Genomic DNA, 16,589 nt, shown 5'->3' with positions numbered 1-16,589 from the left:
AGCGCGTTCTGAAAGGGGTGTAAAATACGTGTTGCTGCGGTATAGAGGGAGGGGTAGAAATCGTGGTAAACTCGTCTTCGTAGTTGAGCGAGAGAGTAAGTAGTATAGGGCATTATCCATTAGTAGGCGACGGTTGTAATGGTAGTAAGAATGTACAGCCGTGTTTGTAGCGGACGTGGGAGTGGGAAGCATAAGGGATGAAGCCGGGGTAACATGTCGGATGCGATCATACCAGCACTAAAGCATCGGATCCCATCAGAACTCCGAAGTTAAGGGTGCCTGGGCAAGAGTAGTACTAGGATGGGTGACCTCCTGGGAAGTCCTCGTGTTGCATTTCCTTTTTCAATTATTTTTGTACGTACGTGAGGAACAGAACGCACGTGCGTGATATATATTAAGCCCGTCATCATATTTTTGACATTTGCGATATGTTTTAGCTCGGAGCTCATTAGTCACGCGTCTTGGGAGAGTTGGGGCGCGAAAATCACGTTCTGAAAGGGGTGTAAAATACGTGTTGCTGCGGTATAGAGGGAGGGGTGGAAATCGTGGAAACTCGTCTTCGTAGTTGAGCGAGAGAGTAAGTAGTATAGGGCATTATCCATTAGTAGGCGACGTTTGTAATGGTAGTTAGAATGTACGTCCGTCTTTGTAGCGGACGTGGGAGTGGGAAGCATAAGGGATGAAGCCGGGGGTAACATCTCGGATGCGATCATACCAGCACTAAAGCATCGGATCCCATTAGAACTCCGAAGTTAAGCGTGCTTGGGCGAGAGTAGTACTAGGATGGGTGACCTCTTGGGAAGTCCTCGTGCTGCATTTCCTTTTTAATTATTTTTTTGTGCCCCATGAGAAACAGAACGCACGTGCGCGATATATATTAGGTCCGTCATCATATTTTTGACATTTGCGATATGTTTTAGCTCGGAGCTCATTAGTCACGCGTCTAGGGAGAGTTGGGGCGCGAAAAGCGCGTTCAGAAAGGGGGTAAAATACGTGTTGCTACGGTACAGAGGGACTGGAGGAAATCGTGGTAAACTCGTCTTCGTAGTTGAGCGAGAGAGTAAGTAGTATAGGGCATTATCCATTATTAGGCGACGGTTGTAATGGTAGTAAGAATGTACGGCCGTCTTTGTAACGGACGTGGGAGTAGGAAGAATAAGGGATGAAGCCGGGGGTAACATGTCGGATGCGATCATACCAGCACTAAAGCACCGGATCCCATCAGAACTCCGAAGTGAAGTGTGCTCGGGCGAGAGTAGTACTAGGATGGGTGACCTCCTGGGAAGTCCTCGTGTTGCATTCCCTTTTTAATTATTTTTTTGCGCCCTGCCCCATGAGAAATAGAACGCACGTGCGCGATATATATTAAGCCCGTCATCATATTTTTGACATTTGCGATATGTTTTAGCTCGGAGCTCATTAGTCACGCGTCTAGGGAGAGTTTGGGCGCGAAAAGCGCGTTCAGAAAGGGGGTAAAATACGTGTTGCTACGGTATAGAGGGAGGGGTGGAAATCGTGGTAAACTCGTCTTCGTAGTTGAGCGAGAGAGTAAGTAGTATAGGGCATTATCCATTATTAGGCGACGGTTGTAATGGTAGTAAGAATGTACGGCCGTCTTTGCAGCGGACGTGGGAGTGGGAAGAATAAGGGATGAAGCCGGGGGTAACATGTTGGATGCGATCATAATAGCACTAAAGTACCGGATCCCATCAGAACTCTAAAGTTAAGCGTGCTCGTGCGAGAGTAGTACTAGGATGGGAGACCTCCTGGGAAGTCCTCGTGTTGCTTTCTCTTCTTAATTACTTTTTTGCGCCCCGTGAGAAAAAGAACACACGTGCGCGATATATATTTAGCCCGTCATCACATTTATGACATTTATGATATGTTTTAGCTCGGAGCTCATTAGTCACGCGTCTAGGGAGAGTTCGGGCGCGAAAAGCGCGTTCTAAAAGGGGTGTAAAATACGTGTTGTTGCGGTATAAAGGGAGGGGTGGAAATCATTGTAAACTCATCTTCGTAGTTGAGCGAGAGAGTATGTAGTATAGGGAATTATCCATTATTAGGCGACGGTTGTAATGCTAGTAAGAATGTACAGCCATCTTTGTAGCGGACGTGGGAGTGGGAAGCATAAGGGATGAAGCCGAGGGTAACATGTCGGATGCGATCATACCAGCACTAAAGCATCGGATCCCATCAGAACTTCGAAGTGAAGCGTGCTTGGGCGAGAGTAGTACTAGGATGGGTGACCTCCTGGGAAGTCCTCGTGTTGCATTCCTTTTTAAGTATTTTGTTGCGCCCCGTGAGAAAAAGAACGCATGTGCGCGATATATATTTAGCCCATCATCACATTTTTGACATTTGCGGTATGTTTTAGCTCGGAGCTCATTAGTCACGCGTCTAGGGAGAGTTGGGGCGCGAAAAGCGCATTCTGAAAGGGGTGTAAAATACGTGTTGTTGCGGTATAAAGGGAGGGGTGGAAATCGTGGTAAACTCGTCTTCGTAGTTGAGCGAGAGAGTATGTAGTATAGGGCATTATCCATTATTAGGCGACGGTTGTAATGCTAGTAAAAATGTACAGCCGTCTTTGTAGCGGACGTGGGAGTGGGAAGCCTAAGGGATGAAGCCGAGGGTACCATGTCGGATGCGATCATACCAGCACTAAAGCACCGGATCCCATCAGAACTCTGAAGTTAAGTGTGCTCGGGCGAGAGTAGTACTAGTATGGGTGACCTCCTGGGAAGTCCTCGTGTTGCATTCCCTTTTTAATTATTTTTTTGCGCCCCATGAGAAACAGAACGCACGTGCGTGATATATATTAAGCCCGTCATCATATTTTTGACATTTGCGATATGTTTTAGCTCGGAGCTCATTAGTGACGCGTCTAGGGATTGTTGGGGCGCGAAAAGCGCGTTCAGAAAGGGGGTAAAATACGTGTTGCTACGGTATAGAGGGAGGGGTGGAAATCGTGGTAAACTCGTCTTCGTAGTTGAGCGAGAGAGTAAGTAGTATAGGGCATTATCCATTATTAGGCGACGGTTGTAATGGTAGTAAGAATGTACGGCCGTCTTTGCAGCGGACGTGGGAGTGGGAAAAATAAGGGATGAAGCCAGGGGTAACAAGTTGGATGCGATCATAATAGCACTAAAGTACCGGATCCCATCAGAACTCCAAAGTTAAGCGTGCTTGGGCGAGAGTAGTACTAGGATGGGTGACCTCCTGGGAAGTCCTCGTGTTGCATTCCCTTTTTAATTATTTTTTGCGCCCCGTGAGAAACAGAATGCACGTGCGCGATATATATTAAGCCCGTCATCATATTTTTGACATTTGCGATATGTTTTAGCTCGGAGCTCATTAGTCACGCGTCTAAGGAGAGTTGGGGCACGAAAAGCGCGTTCTAAAAGGGGTGTAAAATACGTGTTGCTGCGGTATAGAGGGAGGGTGGAAATCGTGGTAAACTCGTCTTCGTAGTTGAGCCAGAAAGTAAGTAGTATAGGGCATTATCCATTATTAGGCGATTGTTGTAATGGTAGTAAGAATGTACGGCCGTCTTTGTAGCGGACATGGGAGTGGGAAGAATAAGGGATGAAGCCGGGGGTAACATGTTGGATGCGATTATAATAGCACTAAAGTACCGGATCCCATCAGAACTCCGAAGATAAGCGTGCTTGGGCGAGAGTAGTACTAGGATGGGAGACCTCGTGGGAAGTCCTCGTGTTGCTTTCCCTTTTTAATTATTTTTTGTGCCCCGTGAGAAAAAGAATGCACGTGCGTGATATATATTAAGCCTGTCATCATATTTTTGACATTTGCGATATGTTTTAGCAAGGAGCTCATTAGTCACGCGTCTAAGGAGAGTTGGGGCGCGAAAAGCGCATTCTGAAAGGGGTGTAAAATATGTGTTGCTGCGGTATAGAGGGAGGGTGGAAATCGTGGTAAGCTCGTCTTCGTAATTGAGCCAGAGAGTAAGTAGTATAGGGCATTATCCATTATTAGGCGACGGTTGTAATGGTAGTAAGAATGTACAGACGTCTTTGTAGCGGACGTGGGAGTGGGAAGAATAAGGGATGAAGCCGGGGGTAACATGTCGGATGCGATCATACCAGCGTTAAAGCAATGGATCCCATCTGAATTCTGAAGTTAAGCGTGCTTGGGCCAGAGTAGTACTAGGATGGGTGACCTCCTGGGAAGTCCTCGTGTTGCATTCCATTTTAATTATTTTTTTGCGCCCCGTGAGAAAAAGAATGCATGTGCGCGATATATATTTAGCCCGTCATCACATTTTTGACATTTGCGATATGTTTTAGCTCGGAGCTCATTAGTCACGCGTCTAGGGAGAGTTGGGGCGCGAAAAGCGCATTCTGAAAGGGGTGTAAAATACGTGTTGTTGCGGTATAGAGGGAGGGGTGGAAATCGTGGTAAACTCGTCTTCGTAGTTGAGCGAGAGAGTATATAGTATAGGGCATTATCCATTATTAGGCGACGGTTGTAATGCTAGTAAGAATGTACCGCCGTCTTTGTAGCGGACGTGGGATTGGGAAGCATAAGGGATGAAGCCGAGGGTAACATGTCGGATGCGATCATACCAGCACTAAAGCAATGGATCCCATCAGAACTCCGAAGTGAAGCGTGCTTGGGCGAGAGTAGTACTAGGATGGGTGACATCTTGGGAAGTCCTCGTGTTGCATTCCCTTTTTAATTATTTTTTTGCGCCCCATGAGAAACAGAATGCACGTGCGCGATATATATTAAGCCCGTCATCATAATTTTGACATTTGTGATATGTTTTAGCTCGGAGCTCATTAGTCACACGTCTAGGGAGAGTTGGGGCGCGAAAAGCGCGTTCAGAAAGGGGGTAAAATATGTGTTGCTACGGTATAGAGGGAGGGGTGGAAATCGTGGTAAACTCGTCTTCGTAGTTGAGCGAGAGAGTAAGTAGTATAGGGCATTATCCATTATTAGGCGACGGTTGTAATGGTAGTAAGAATGTACGGCCTATTTGTAGCGGACGTGGGAGTGGGAAGAACAAGGGATGAAGCCGGGGGTAACATGTTGGATGCGATCATAATAGCACTAAAGTACCGGATCCCATCAGAACTCCGAAGTTAAGCATGCTTGGGCGAGAGTAGTACTAGGATGGGAGACCTCGTGGGAAGTCCTCGTGTTGCTTTCCCTTTTTAATTATTTTTTGCACCCCGTGAGAAACAGAACGCACGTGCGCAATATATATTAAGCCCGTCATCATATTTTTGATATTTGCGATATATTTTAGCTCGGAGCTCATTAGTCACGCGTCTAAGGAGAATTGGGGCGCGAAAAGCGCGTTCTGAAAGGGGTGTAAAATACGTGTTGCTGCGGTATAGAGGGAGGGTGGAAATCGTGGTAAACTCGTCTTCGTAGTTGAGCCAGAGAGTAAGTAGTATAGGGCATTATCCATTATTAGGCGACGATTGTAATGGTAATAAGAATGTACAGCCGTCTTTGTAGCGGACTTGGGAGTGGGAAGAATAAGAGATGAAGCCGGGGGTAACATGTCAGATGCGATCATACCAGCATTAAAGCAATGGATCCCATCAGAACTCTGAAGTTAACCTCCTAGGAAGTCCTTGTGTTGCATTCCCTTTTTAATTATTTTTTTGCGCCCCCTGAGAAAAAGAACGCACGTGCGTGATATATATTTAGCCCGTGATCACATTTTTGACATTTGCGATATGTTTTAGCTCGGAGCTCATTAGTCACGCGTCTAGGGAGAGTTGGGGTGCGAAAAGCGCGTTCTGAAAGGGTGTAAAATACGTGTTGCTGCGGTATAGAGGGAGGGGTGGAAATCGTGGTAAACTCGTCTTCGTAGTTGAGCGAGAGAGTAAGTAGTATAGGGCATTATCCATTAGTAGGCGACGGTTGTAATGGTAGTAAGAATGTACGGACGTCTTTGTAGCGGACGTGGGAGTGGGAAGCATAAGGGATGAAGCCGAGGGTAACATGTCGGATGCGATCATACCAGCACTAAAGCATCGGATCCCATCAGAACTCCGAAGTGAAGCGTGCTTGGGCGAGAGTAGTACTAGGATGGGTGACCTCCTGGGAAATCCTCGTGTTGCATTCCCTTTTTAATTATTTTTTGCGCCCCATGAGAAACAGAACACACGTGCGTGATATATATTAAGCCCGTCAACATATTTTTGACATTTGCGATATGTTTTAGCTTGGAGCTCATTAGTCACGCGTCTAGGGAGAGTTGGGGCGCGAAAAGCGCGTTCAGAAAGGGGGTAAAATACGTGTTGCTACGGTATAGAGGGAGGGGTGGAAATCGTGGTAAACTCGTCTTCGTAGTTGAGCGAGAGAGTAAGTAGTATAGGGCATTATCCATTATTAGGCGACGGTTGTAATGGTAGTAAGAATGTACGGCCGTCTTTGTAGCGGACGTGGGAGTGGGAAAAATAAGGGATGAAGCCGGGGTAACATGTTGGATGCGATCATAATAGCACTAAAGTACCGGATCCCATCAGAACTCTGAAGATAAGCGTGCTTGGGCGAGAGTAGTACTAGGATGGGAGACCTCGTGGGAAGTCCTCGTGTTGCTTTCCCTTTTTAATTATTTTTTGCGCCCCATGAGAAACAGAACGCACGTGCGCGATATATATTAAGCGCGTCATCACATTTTTGACATTTGCGATATGTTTCAGCTCGGAGCTCATTAGTCACGCGTATAGGGAGAGTTGGGGCGCGAAAAGCGCGTTCTGAAAGGGGTGTAAAATACGTGTTGTTGCGGTATAAAGGGAAGGGTGGAAATCGTGGTAAACTCGTCTTCATAGTTGAGCAAGAGAGTATGTAGTATAGGGCATTATCCGTTAATAGGCGACGGTTGTAATGGTAGTAAGAATGTACAGACATCTTTGTAGCGGATGTGGGAGTGGGAAGAATAAGGGATGAAGCCGGGGGTAACATGTCGGATGCGATCATACCAGCATTAAAGCATGGGATTCCATCAGAACTCCAAAGTGAAGCGTGCTTGGGCGAGAGTAGTACTAGGATGGGTGATCTCCTGGGAAGTCCTCGTGTTGCATTCCCTTTTTAATTATTTTTTGCGCCTTATGAGAAACAGAACGCACGTGCGCGATATATATTAAGCCCGTCATCATAGTTTTGACATTTGCGATATGTTTTAGCTCGGAGCTCATTAGTCACGCGTCTAGGGAGAGTTGGGGCGCGAAAAGCGCGTTCAGAAAGGGGGTAAAATACGTGTTGGTACGGTATAGAGGGAGGGGTGGAAATCGTGGTAAACTCGTCTTCGTAGTTGAGCGAGAGAGTAAGTAGTATAGGGCATTATCCATTATTAGGCGATGGTTGTAATGGTAGTAAGAATGTATGGCCGTCTTTGTAGCGGACGTGGGAGTGGGAAGAATAAGGGATGAAGCCGGGGGTAACATGTTGGATGCGATCATAATAGCACTAAAGTACCGGATCCCATCAGAACTCCGAAGATAAGCGTGCTTGGGCGAGAGTAGTACTAGGATGGGAGACCTCGTGGGAAGTCCTCGTGTTGCTTTCCCTTTTTAATTATTTTTTGCGCCCCGTGAGAAACAGAATGCACGTGCGCGATATATATTAAGCCCGTCATCATATTTTTGACATTTGCGATATATTTTAGCTCAGAGCTCATTAGTCACGCGTCTAAGGAGAGTTGGGGCGCGAAAAGCGTGTTCTGAAAGGGGTGTAAAATACGAGTTGCTGCGGTATAGAGCGAGGGTGGAAATCGTGGTAAACTCGTCTTCGTAGTTGAGCCAGAGAGTAAGTAGTATAGGGCATTATCCATTATTAGGCGACGGTTGTAATGGTAGTAAGAATGTACAGACGTCTTTGTAGCGGACGTGGGAGTGGGAAGAATAAGGGATGAAGCTGGGGGTAACATGTCGGATGCGATCATACTAGCATTAAAGATATGGATCCCATCAGAACTCTGAAGTTAAGCGTGCTTGGGCCAGAGTAGTAGTAGGATGGGTGACCTCCTGGGAAGTCCTCGTGTAGCATTCCCTTTTTAATTATTTTTTTGCGCCCCGTGAGAAAAAGAACGCACGTGCGCGATATATATTTAGCCCGTCATCACATTTTTGACATTTGCGATATGTTTTAGCTCGGAGCTCATTAGTCACGCGTCTAGGGAGAGTTGGGGCGCGAAAAGCGCGTTCTGAAAGGGGTGTAGAATACGTGTTGTTGCGGTATAGAGGGAGGGGTGGAAATCGTGGTAAACTCGTCTTCGTAGTTGAGCGAGAGAGTATGTAGTATAGGGCATTATCCATTATTAGGCGACGGTTGTAATGCTAGTAAGAATGTACCGCCGTCTTTGTAGCGGACGTGGGAGTGGGAAGCATAAGGGATGAAGCCGAGGGTAACATGTCGGATGCGATCATACCAGCACTAAGGCATCGGATCCCATCAGAACTCCGAAGTGAAGCGTGCTTGGGCGAGAGTAGTACTAGGATGGGTGACCTCCTGGGAAGTCCTCGTGTTGCATTCCCTTTTTAAGTATTTTGTTGAGCGAGAGAGTAAGTAGTATAGGGCATTATCCATTATTAGGCGACGGTTGTAATGGTAGTAAGAATGTACGGCCGTCTTTGTAGCGGACGTGGGAGTGGGAAGAATAAGGGATGAAGCCGGGGGTAACATGTTGGATGCGATCATAATAGCACTAAAGTACCGGATCCCATCAGAACTCCGAAGATAAGCGTGCTTGGGCGAGAGTAGTACTAGGATGGGAGACCTCGTGGGAAGTCCTCGTGTTGCTTTCCCTTTTTAATTATTTTTTGCGCCCCATGAGAAACAGAATGCACGTGCGAGATATATATTAAGCTCGTCATCCTATTTTTGACATTTGCGATATGTTTTATCTCGGAGCTCATTAGTCACGCGTCTAAGGAGAGTTGGGGCATGAAAAGCGCGTTCTGAAAGGGGTGTAAAATACGTGTTGCTGCGGTATAGAGGGAGGGTGGAAATCGTGGTAAACTCGTCTTCGTAGTTGAGCCAGAGAGTAAGTAGTATAGGGCATTATCCATTATTAGGCGACAGTTGTAATGGTAGTAAGAATGTACGGCCGTCTTTGTAGCGGACGTGGGAGTGGGAAGAATAAGGGATGAAGCCGGGGGTAACATGTTGGATGCGATTATAATAGCACTAAAGTACCGGATGCCATCAGAACTCCGAAGATAAGCGTGCTTGGGCGAGAGTAGTACTAGGATGGGAGACCACGTGGGAAGTCCTCGTGTTGCTTTCCCTTTTTAATTATTTTTTGCACCCCGTGAGAAACATAACGCACGTGCGCGATATATATTAAGCCCGTCATCACATTTTTGACATTTGCGATATGTTTTAGCTCGGAGCTCATTAGTCACGCGTCTAGGGAGAGTTGGGGCGCGAAAAACGCGTTCTGAAAGGGGTGTAAAATACGTGTTGTTGTGGTATAAAGGAAGGGGTGGAAATCGTGGTAAACTCGTCTTCGTAGTTGAGCGAGAGAGTATGTAGTATAGGGCATTATCCATTATTAGGCGACGGTTGTAATGGTAGTAAGAATGTACAGACGTCTTTGTAGCGGACGTGGGAGTAGGAAGAATAAGGGATGAAGCCGGGGGTAACATGTCGGATGCGATCATACCAGCACTAAATCATCGGATCCCATCAGAACTCCGAAGTGAAGCTTGCTTGGGCGAGAGTAGTACTAGGATGGGTGAACTCCTGGGAAGTCCTCGTGTTGCATTCCCTTTTTAATTATTTTTTTGCGCCCCATGAGAAACAGAACGCACGTGCGCGATATATATTAAGCCCGTCATCATATTTTTGACATTTGCGATATGTTTTAGCTCGGAGCTCATTAGTCACGCGTCTAGGGAGAGTTGGGTCCCGAAAAGCGCGTTCAGAAAGGGGGTAAAATACGTGTTGCTACGGTATAGAGGGAGGGGTGGAAATCGTGGTAAACTTGTCTTCGTAGTTGAGCGAGAGAGTAAGTAGTATAGGGCATTATCCATTATTAGGCGACGGTTGTAATGGTAGTAAGAATGTACGGCCGTCTTTGTAGCGGACGTGGGAGTGGGAAGAATAAGGGATGAAGCCGGGGGTAACATGTTGGATGCGATCATAATAGCACTAAAGTACCGGATCCCATCAGAACTCCGAAGATAAGCGTGCTTGGGCGAGAGTAGTACTAGGATGGGAGACCTCGTGGGAAGTCCTCGTGTTTCTTTCCCTTTTTAATTATTTTTTGCGCCCCGTCAGAAACATAACGCACGTGCGCGATATATATTAAGCCCGTCATCATATTTTTGTCATTTCCGATATATTTTAGCTCGGAGCTCATTAGTCACGCGTCTAAGGAGAGTTGGGGCGCGAAAAGCGCGTTCTGAAAGGGGTGTAAAATACGTGTTGCTGCGGTATAGAGGGAGGGTGGAAATCGTGGTAAACTCGTCTTCGTATTTGAGCCAGAGAGTAATTAGTATAGGGCATTATCCATTATTAGGCGACGGTTGTAATGGTAGTAAGAATGTACAGACGTCGTTGTAGCGGACGTGGGAGTGGGAAGAATAAGGGATGAAGCCGGGGGTAACATGTAGGATACGATCATACCAGCATTAAAGCAATGGATCCCATCAGAACTCTGAAGTTAAGCGTGCTTGGGCCAGAGTAGTACTAGGATGGGTGACCTCCTGGGAAGTCCTTGTGTTGCATTCCCTTTTTAATTATTTTTTTGCGCCCTGTGAGAAAAAGAACGCACGTGCGCGATATATATTTAGCCCGTCATCACATTTTTGACATTTGCGACATGTTTTAGCTCGGAGCTCATTAGTCACGCGTCTAGGGAGAGTTGGGGAGCGAAAAGCGCGTTCAGAAAGGGGGTAAAATACGTGTTGCTACGGTATAGAGGGAGGGGTGGAAATCGTGGTAAATTCGTCTTCGTAGTTGAGTGAGAGAGTAAGTAGTATAGGGCATTATCCATTATTAGGCGATGGTTGTAATGGTAGTAAGAATGTACGACCTTCTTTGTTGCGGACGTGGGAGTGGGAAGAATAAGGGATGAAGCCGGGGGTAACATGTTGGATGCGATCATAATAGCACTAAAGTACCGGATCCCATCAGAACTCCGAAGATAAGCGTGCTTGGGCGAGAGTAGTACTAGGATGGGATACCTCGTGGGAAGTCCTCGTGTTGCTTTCCCTTTTTAATTATTTTTTGCGCCCCGTGAGAAACAGAATGCACGTGCGCGATATATATTAAGCCCGTCATCATATTTTTGACATTTGCGATATATTTTAGCTCGGAGCTCATTAGTCATGCGTCTAAGGAGAGTTGGGGCGCAAAAAGCGCGTTCTGAAAGGGGTGTAAAATACGTGTTGCTGCGGTATAGAGGGAGGGTGGAAATCATGGTAAACTCGTCTTCGTAGTTGAGCCAGAGAGTAAGTAGTATAGGGCATTATCTATTATTAGGCGACGGTTGTAATGGTAGTAAGAATGTACAGACGTCTTTGTAGCGGACGTGGCAGTGGGAAGAATAAGGGATGAAGCCGGGGGTAACATGTCGGATGCGATCATACCAGCATTAAAGATATGGATCCCATCAGAACTCTGAAGTTAAGCGTGCTTGGGCCAGAGTAGTACTAGGATGGGTGACCTCTTGGGAAGTCCTCGTGTAGCATTCCCTTTTTAATTATTTTTTTGCGCCCTGAGAGAAAAAGAACGCACGTGCGCGATATATATTTAGCCCTTCATCACATTTTTGACATTTGCGATATGTTTTAGCTCGGAGCTCATTAGTCACGCGTCTAGGGAGAGTTGGGGCGCGAAAAGCGCGTTCTGAAAGGGGTGTAAAATACGTGTTGTTGCGGTATAGAGGGAGGGGTGGAAATCGTGGTAAACTCGTCTTCGTAGTTGAGCAAGAGAGTATGTAGTATAGGGCATTATCCATTATTAGGCGACGGTTGTAATGCTAGTAAGAATGTACCGCCGTCTTTGTAGCGGACGTGGGAGTGGGAAGCATAAGGGATGAAGCCGAGGGTAACATGTCGGATACGATCATACAAGCACTAAGGCATCGGATCCCATCAGAACTCCGAAGTGAAGCGTGCTTGGGCGAGATTAGTACTAGGATGGGTGACCTCCTCGGAAGTCCTCGTGTTGCATTCCCTTTTTAATTATTATTTTGCGCCTCATGGTAAACTCGTCTTCGTAGTTGAGCGAGAGAGTAATTAGTATAGGGCATTATCCATTATTAGGCAATAGTTGTAATGGTAGTAAGAATGTACGGCCGTGGGAGTGGGAAGAATAAGGGATGAAGCCGGGGGTAACATGTTGGATGCGATCATAATAGCACTTAAGTACCGGATCCCATCAGAACTCCGAAGATAAGCGTGCTTGGGCGAGAGTAGTACTAGGATGGGAGACCTCGTGGGAAGTCCTCGTGTTGCTTTCCCTTTTTAATTATTTTTTGCGCCCCGTGAGAAATAGAATGCACGTGCGAGATATATATTAAGCCCGTCATCCTATTTTTGACATTTGCGATATGTTTTATCTCGGAGCTCATTAGTCACGCGTCTAAGGAGAGTTGGGGCACGAAAAGCGCGTTCTGAAAGGGGTGTAAAATACGTGTTGCTGCGGTATAGAGGGAGGGTGGAAATTGTGGTAAACTCGTCTTCGTAGTTGAGCCAGAGAGTAAGTAGTATAGGGCATTATCCATTATTAGGCGACAGTTGTAATGGTAGTAAGAATGTACGGCCGTCTTTGTAGCGGACGTGGGAGTGGGAAGAATAAGGGATGAAGCCGGGGGTAACATGTTGGATGCGATTATAATAGCACTAAAGTACCGGATCCCATCAGAACTCCGAAGATAAGCATGCTTGGGCGAGAGTAGTGTACTAGGATGGGAGACCACGTGGGAAGTCCTCGTGTTGCTTTCCCTTTTTAATGATTTTTTGCGCCCCGTGAGAAAAAGAATGCACGTGCGCGATATATATTAAGCCCGTCATCATATTTTTGACATTTGCGATATGTTTTAGCTCGGAGCTCATTAGTCACGCGTCTAAGGAGAGTTGGGGCGCGAAAAGCGCGTTCTGAAAGGGGTGTAAAATACGTGTTGCTGCGGTATAGAGGGAGGGTGGAAATCGTAGTAAACTCGTCTTCGTAGTTGAGCCAGAGAGTAAGTAGTATAGGGCATTATCCATTATTAGGCGACGGTTGTAATGGTAGTAAGAATGTACAGACGTCTTTGTAGTGGACGTGGGAGTGGGAAGAATAAGGGATGAAGCCGGGGGAAACATGTCGGATGCGATCATACCAGCATTAAAGCAATGGATCCCATCAGAACTCTGAAGTTAAGCGTGCTTGGCCCAAAGTAGTACTAGGATGGGTGACCTCCTGGGAAGTCCTCGTGTTGCATTCCCTTTTTAATTATTTTTTTGCGCCCCGTGAGAAAAAGAACGCCCGTGTGTGATATATATTTAGCCCGTCATCACATTTTTTACATCTGCGATATGTTTTAGCTCGGAGCTCATTAGTCACGCGTCTAGGGAGAGTTGGGGCGCGAAAAGCGCGTTCTGAAAGGGGTGTAAAATACGTGTTCTTGCGGTATAGAGGGAGGGGTGGAAATCGTGGTAAACTCGTCTTCGTAGTTGAGCGAGAGAGTATGTAGTATAGGGCATTATCCATTATTAGGCGACGGTTGTAATGCTAGTAAGAATGTACCGCCGTCTTTGTAGCGGACGTGGGAGTGGGAAGCATAAGGGATGAAGCCGAGGGTAACATGTCGGATGCGATCATATCAGCACTAAAGCAATGGATCCCATCAGAACTCCGAAGTGAAGCGTGCTTGGGCGAGAGTAGTACTAGGATGGGTGACCTCTTGGGAAGTCCTCGTGTTGCATTCCCTTTTTAATTATTTTTTTGCACCCCATGAGAAACAGAATGCACGTGCGTGATATATATTAAGCCCGTCATCATATTTTTGACATTTGTGATATGGTTTAGCTCGGAGCTCATTAGTCACACGTCTAGGGAGAGTTGGGGAGCGAAAAGCGCGTTCAGAAGGGGGGTAAAATACGTGTTGCTACGGTATAGAGGGAGGGGTGGAAATCGTGGTAAACTCGTCTTCGTAGTTGAGCGAGAGAGTAAGTAGTATAGGGCATTATCTATTATTAGGCGACGGTTGTAATGGTAGTAAGAATGTACGGCCGTCTTTGTAGCGGACGTGGGATTGGGAAGCATAAGGGACGAAGCCGGGGGTAACATGTCGGATGCGATCATACCAGCACTAAAGCACCGGATCCCATCAGTACTCCGTAGTTAAGCGTGCTTGGGCGAGAGTAGTACTTGGATGGGAGACCTCGTGGGAAGTCCTCGTGTTGCTTTACCTTTTTAATTATTTTTTGCGCCCCGTGAGAAACATAATGCACGTGCACGATATATATTAAGCCCGTCATCATATTTTTGATATTTGCGATATATTTTAGCTCGGAGCTCATTAGTCACGCGTCTAAGGAGAATTGGGGCGCGAAAAGCGCGTTCTGAAAGGGGTGTAAAGTACGTGTTGCTGCGGTATAGAGGGAGGGTGGAAATCGTGGTAAACTCGTCTTCATAGTTGAGCCAGAGAGTAAGTAGTGTAGGGCATTATCCATTATTAGGCGACGGTTGTAATGGTAGTAAGAATGTACAGCCGTCTTTGTAGCGGACGTGGGAGTGGGAAGAATAAGGGATGAAGCCGGGGGTAACATGTTGGATGCGATCATACCAGCATTAAAGCAATGGATCCCATCAGAACTCTGAAGTTAAGCGTGCTTGGGCCAGAGTAGTACTAGGATGGTTGACCTCCTGGGAAGTCCTTGTTTTGCATTCCCTTTTTAATTATTTTTCTACGCCCCGTGAGAAAAAGAACGCACGTGCGCGATATATATTTAGCCCGTCATCACATTTTTGACATTTGCGATATGTTTTAGCTCGGAGCTCATTAGTCACGCGTCTAGGGAGAGTTGGGGCACGAAAAGCGCATTCTGAAAGGGTGTAAAATACGTGTTGCTGCAGTATAGAGGGAGGGGTGGAAATCGTGGTAAACTCGTCTTCGTAGTTGAGCGAGAGAGTAAGTAGTATAGGGCATTATCCATTAGTAGGCGACGGTTGTAATGGTAGTAAGAATGTACAGCCGTCTTTGTAGAGGACGTGGGAGTGGGAAGCATAAGGGATGAAGCCGGGGGTAACATGTTGGATGCGATCATACCAGCACTAAAGCACCGGATCCCATCAGAACTCTGAAGTTAAGCGTGCTTGGGCGAGAGTAGTACTAGGATGGGAGACCTCGTGGGAAGACCTCGTGTTGCTTTCCCTTTTTAATTATTATTTTCCACCCTGTGAGAAACAGAACGCACGTGCGCGATATATATTAAGCCCGTCATTATATTTTTGACATTTGCGAAATATTTTAGCTCGGAGCTCATTAGTCACGCGTCTAAGGAGAATTGGGGCGCGAAAAGCGCATTCTGAAAGGGGTGTAAAATACGTGTTGCTGCGGTATAGAGGGAGGCTGGAAATCGTGGTAAACTCGTTTTCGTAGTTGAGCCAGAGAGTAAGTATTATAGGGCATTATCCATTATTAGGCGACAGTTGTAATGGTAGTAAGAATGTACGGACGTCTTTGTAGCGGACGTGGGAGTGGGAAGCATAAGGGATGAAGCCGAGGGTAACATGTCGGATGCGATCATACCAGCACTAAAGCATCGGATCCCATCAGAACTCCGAAGTGAAGCGTGCTTGGGCGAGAGTAGTACTAGGATGGGTGACCTCCTGGGAAGTCCTCGTGTTGCATTCCCTTTTTAATTATTTTTTTGCGCCCCATGAGAAACAGAACGCACGTGCGTGATATATATTAAGCCCGTCATCATATTTTTGACATTTGCGATATGTTTTAGCTCGGAGCTCATTAGTCACGCGTCTAGGGAGAGTTGGGGCGGGAAAAGCGCGTTCAGAAAGGGGGTAAAATACGTGTTGCTGCGGTATAGAGGGAGGGGTGGAAATTGTGGTAAAGTCGTCTTCGTAGTTGAGCGAGAGAGTAAGTAGTATAGGGCATTATCCATTATTAGGCGACGGTTGTAATGGTAGTAAGAATGTACGGCCGTCTTTGTAGCGGACGTGGGAGTGGGAAGAATAAGGGATGAAGCTGGGGGTAACATGTTGGATGCGATCATGATAGCACTAAAGTACCGGATCCCATCAGAACTCCGAAGATAAGCGTGCTTGGGCGAGAGTAGTACTAGGATGGGAGACCTCGTGGGAAGTCCTCGTGTTGCTTTCCCTTTTTAATTATTTTTTGCGCCCCGTCAGAAACAGAATGCACGTGCGCGATATATATTAAGCCCGTCATCATATTTTTGTCATTTGCGATATATTTTAGCTCGGAGCTCATTAGTCACGCGTCTAAAGAGAGTTGGGGTGCGAAAAGGGCGTTCTGAAAGGGGTGTAAAATACGTGTTGCTGCTGTATAGAGGGAGGGTGGAAATCGTGGTAAACTCGTCTTTGTAGTTGAGCCAGAGAGTAAGTAGTATAGGGCATTATCCATTATTAGGCGACGG

At 46.5% G+C, this 16,589-nt stretch overlaps 33 non-coding genes and 1 pseudogene across 33 annotated transcripts; all 34 read left to right on the top strand.

The window, feature by feature from the left end:
- The first annotated feature begins 218 nt into the window (after positions 1 to 218).
- On the top strand, positions 219 to 337 carry LOC123108710 (5S ribosomal RNA). Its single transcript, XR_006452037.1, has one exon. It is a non-coding gene; the product is annotated as a 5S ribosomal RNA (ribosomal RNA).
- A 364-nt stretch (positions 338 to 701) lies between these two features.
- Positions 702 to 820, top strand: LOC123108702 (5S ribosomal RNA). Its single transcript, XR_006452027.1, has one exon. It is a non-coding gene; the product is annotated as a 5S ribosomal RNA (ribosomal RNA).
- Positions 821 to 1,184: 364 nt separating this feature from the next.
- Positions 1,185 to 1,303, top strand: LOC123109633 (5S ribosomal RNA). Its single transcript, XR_006452867.1, has one exon. It is a non-coding gene; the product is annotated as a 5S ribosomal RNA (ribosomal RNA).
- Positions 1,304 to 1,672: 369 nt separating this feature from the next.
- Positions 1,673 to 1,791, top strand: LOC123108889 (5S ribosomal RNA). Its single transcript, XR_006452232.1, has one exon. It is a non-coding gene; the product is annotated as a 5S ribosomal RNA (ribosomal RNA).
- Positions 1,792 to 2,156: 365 nt separating this feature from the next.
- On the top strand, positions 2,157 to 2,275 carry LOC123108632 (5S ribosomal RNA). Its single transcript, XR_006451958.1, has one exon. It is a non-coding gene; the product is annotated as a 5S ribosomal RNA (ribosomal RNA).
- A 364-nt stretch (positions 2,276 to 2,639) lies between these two features.
- On the top strand, positions 2,640 to 2,758 carry LOC123109852 (5S ribosomal RNA). Its single transcript, XR_006453095.1, has one exon. It is a non-coding gene; the product is annotated as a 5S ribosomal RNA (ribosomal RNA).
- A 364-nt stretch (positions 2,759 to 3,122) lies between these two features.
- On the top strand, positions 3,123 to 3,241 carry LOC123108784 (5S ribosomal RNA). The gene has a single exon (XR_006452109.1). It is a non-coding gene; the product is annotated as a 5S ribosomal RNA (ribosomal RNA).
- Positions 3,242 to 3,604: 363 nt separating this feature from the next.
- LOC123108922 (5S ribosomal RNA) lies at positions 3,605 to 3,723 on the top strand. The gene has a single exon (XR_006452269.1). It is a non-coding gene; the product is annotated as a 5S ribosomal RNA (ribosomal RNA).
- Positions 3,724 to 4,086: 363 nt separating this feature from the next.
- On the top strand, positions 4,087 to 4,205 carry LOC123108958 (5S ribosomal RNA). The gene has a single exon (XR_006452301.1). It is a non-coding gene; the product is annotated as a 5S ribosomal RNA (ribosomal RNA).
- A 364-nt stretch (positions 4,206 to 4,569) lies between these two features.
- LOC123108848 (5S ribosomal RNA) lies at positions 4,570 to 4,688 on the top strand. Its single transcript, XR_006452185.1, has one exon. It is a non-coding gene; the product is annotated as a 5S ribosomal RNA (ribosomal RNA).
- Positions 4,689 to 5,051: 363 nt separating this feature from the next.
- On the top strand, positions 5,052 to 5,170 carry LOC123108904 (5S ribosomal RNA). Its single transcript, XR_006452250.1, has one exon. It is a non-coding gene; the product is annotated as a 5S ribosomal RNA (ribosomal RNA).
- An 811-nt stretch (positions 5,171 to 5,981) lies between these two features.
- Positions 5,982 to 6,100, top strand: LOC123109725 (5S ribosomal RNA). The gene has a single exon (XR_006452966.1). It is a non-coding gene; the product is annotated as a 5S ribosomal RNA (ribosomal RNA).
- Positions 6,101 to 6,462: 362 nt separating this feature from the next.
- LOC123108946 (5S ribosomal RNA) lies at positions 6,463 to 6,581 on the top strand. The gene has a single exon (XR_006452290.1). It is a non-coding gene; the product is annotated as a 5S ribosomal RNA (ribosomal RNA).
- A 364-nt stretch (positions 6,582 to 6,945) lies between these two features.
- On the top strand, positions 6,946 to 7,064 carry LOC123108887 (5S ribosomal RNA). The gene has a single exon (XR_006452229.1). It is a non-coding gene; the product is annotated as a 5S ribosomal RNA (ribosomal RNA).
- Positions 7,065 to 7,427: 363 nt separating this feature from the next.
- LOC123108897 (5S ribosomal RNA) lies at positions 7,428 to 7,546 on the top strand. Its single transcript, XR_006452241.1, has one exon. It is a non-coding gene; the product is annotated as a 5S ribosomal RNA (ribosomal RNA).
- A 363-nt stretch (positions 7,547 to 7,909) lies between these two features.
- On the top strand, positions 7,910 to 8,028 carry LOC123109030 (uncharacterized; annotated as a pseudogene).
- A 365-nt stretch (positions 8,029 to 8,393) lies between these two features.
- LOC123109818 (5S ribosomal RNA) lies at positions 8,394 to 8,512 on the top strand. Its single transcript, XR_006453061.1, has one exon. It is a non-coding gene; the product is annotated as a 5S ribosomal RNA (ribosomal RNA).
- A 152-nt stretch (positions 8,513 to 8,664) lies between these two features.
- Positions 8,665 to 8,783, top strand: LOC123108896 (5S ribosomal RNA). Its single transcript, XR_006452240.1, has one exon. It is a non-coding gene; the product is annotated as a 5S ribosomal RNA (ribosomal RNA).
- Positions 8,784 to 9,146: 363 nt separating this feature from the next.
- LOC123109009 (5S ribosomal RNA) lies at positions 9,147 to 9,265 on the top strand. The gene has a single exon (XR_006452349.1). It is a non-coding gene; the product is annotated as a 5S ribosomal RNA (ribosomal RNA).
- A 364-nt stretch (positions 9,266 to 9,629) lies between these two features.
- On the top strand, positions 9,630 to 9,748 carry LOC123108903 (5S ribosomal RNA). The gene has a single exon (XR_006452248.1). It is a non-coding gene; the product is annotated as a 5S ribosomal RNA (ribosomal RNA).
- A 364-nt stretch (positions 9,749 to 10,112) lies between these two features.
- Positions 10,113 to 10,231, top strand: LOC123108980 (5S ribosomal RNA). Its single transcript, XR_006452322.1, has one exon. It is a non-coding gene; the product is annotated as a 5S ribosomal RNA (ribosomal RNA).
- Positions 10,232 to 10,594: 363 nt separating this feature from the next.
- LOC123108944 (5S ribosomal RNA) lies at positions 10,595 to 10,713 on the top strand. The gene has a single exon (XR_006452288.1). It is a non-coding gene; the product is annotated as a 5S ribosomal RNA (ribosomal RNA).
- Positions 10,714 to 11,077: 364 nt separating this feature from the next.
- LOC123108938 (5S ribosomal RNA) lies at positions 11,078 to 11,196 on the top strand. The gene has a single exon (XR_006452282.1). It is a non-coding gene; the product is annotated as a 5S ribosomal RNA (ribosomal RNA).
- Positions 11,197 to 11,559: 363 nt separating this feature from the next.
- On the top strand, positions 11,560 to 11,678 carry LOC123109007 (5S ribosomal RNA). Its single transcript, XR_006452347.1, has one exon. It is a non-coding gene; the product is annotated as a 5S ribosomal RNA (ribosomal RNA).
- A 365-nt stretch (positions 11,679 to 12,043) lies between these two features.
- On the top strand, positions 12,044 to 12,162 carry LOC123108973 (5S ribosomal RNA). Its single transcript, XR_006452316.1, has one exon. It is a non-coding gene; the product is annotated as a 5S ribosomal RNA (ribosomal RNA).
- A 167-nt stretch (positions 12,163 to 12,329) lies between these two features.
- Positions 12,330 to 12,448, top strand: LOC123108911 (5S ribosomal RNA). Its single transcript, XR_006452257.1, has one exon. It is a non-coding gene; the product is annotated as a 5S ribosomal RNA (ribosomal RNA).
- Positions 12,449 to 12,811: 363 nt separating this feature from the next.
- Positions 12,812 to 12,932, top strand: LOC123109022 (5S ribosomal RNA). The gene has a single exon (XR_006452361.1). It is a non-coding gene; the product is annotated as a 5S ribosomal RNA (ribosomal RNA).
- Positions 12,933 to 13,295: 363 nt separating this feature from the next.
- LOC123108993 (5S ribosomal RNA) lies at positions 13,296 to 13,414 on the top strand. The gene has a single exon (XR_006452334.1). It is a non-coding gene; the product is annotated as a 5S ribosomal RNA (ribosomal RNA).
- Positions 13,415 to 13,779: 365 nt separating this feature from the next.
- LOC123108752 (5S ribosomal RNA) lies at positions 13,780 to 13,898 on the top strand. Its single transcript, XR_006452077.1, has one exon. It is a non-coding gene; the product is annotated as a 5S ribosomal RNA (ribosomal RNA).
- A 364-nt stretch (positions 13,899 to 14,262) lies between these two features.
- LOC123108808 (5S ribosomal RNA) lies at positions 14,263 to 14,381 on the top strand. The gene has a single exon (XR_006452138.1). It is a non-coding gene; the product is annotated as a 5S ribosomal RNA (ribosomal RNA).
- Positions 14,382 to 14,744: 363 nt separating this feature from the next.
- Positions 14,745 to 14,863, top strand: LOC123108952 (5S ribosomal RNA). Its single transcript, XR_006452295.1, has one exon. It is a non-coding gene; the product is annotated as a 5S ribosomal RNA (ribosomal RNA).
- Positions 14,864 to 15,227: 364 nt separating this feature from the next.
- Positions 15,228 to 15,346, top strand: LOC123109776 (5S ribosomal RNA). Its single transcript, XR_006453020.1, has one exon. It is a non-coding gene; the product is annotated as a 5S ribosomal RNA (ribosomal RNA).
- Positions 15,347 to 15,710: 364 nt separating this feature from the next.
- LOC123109692 (5S ribosomal RNA) lies at positions 15,711 to 15,829 on the top strand. Its single transcript, XR_006452935.1, has one exon. It is a non-coding gene; the product is annotated as a 5S ribosomal RNA (ribosomal RNA).
- A 364-nt stretch (positions 15,830 to 16,193) lies between these two features.
- LOC123108943 (5S ribosomal RNA) lies at positions 16,194 to 16,312 on the top strand. Its single transcript, XR_006452287.1, has one exon. It is a non-coding gene; the product is annotated as a 5S ribosomal RNA (ribosomal RNA).
- Positions 16,313 to 16,589: the final 277 nt, after the last annotated feature.

This window comes from Triticum aestivum, chromosome 5A (genome assembly GCF_018294505.1).
Source record: "Triticum aestivum cultivar Chinese Spring chromosome 5A, IWGSC CS RefSeq v2.1, whole genome shotgun sequence".
Taxonomy (NCBI): Eukaryota; Viridiplantae; Streptophyta; class Magnoliopsida; order Poales; family Poaceae; genus Triticum; species Triticum aestivum.
Note: the sequence above shows the minus strand (reverse complement) of the source record. Positions and strands in the feature narration are given on the sequence as shown.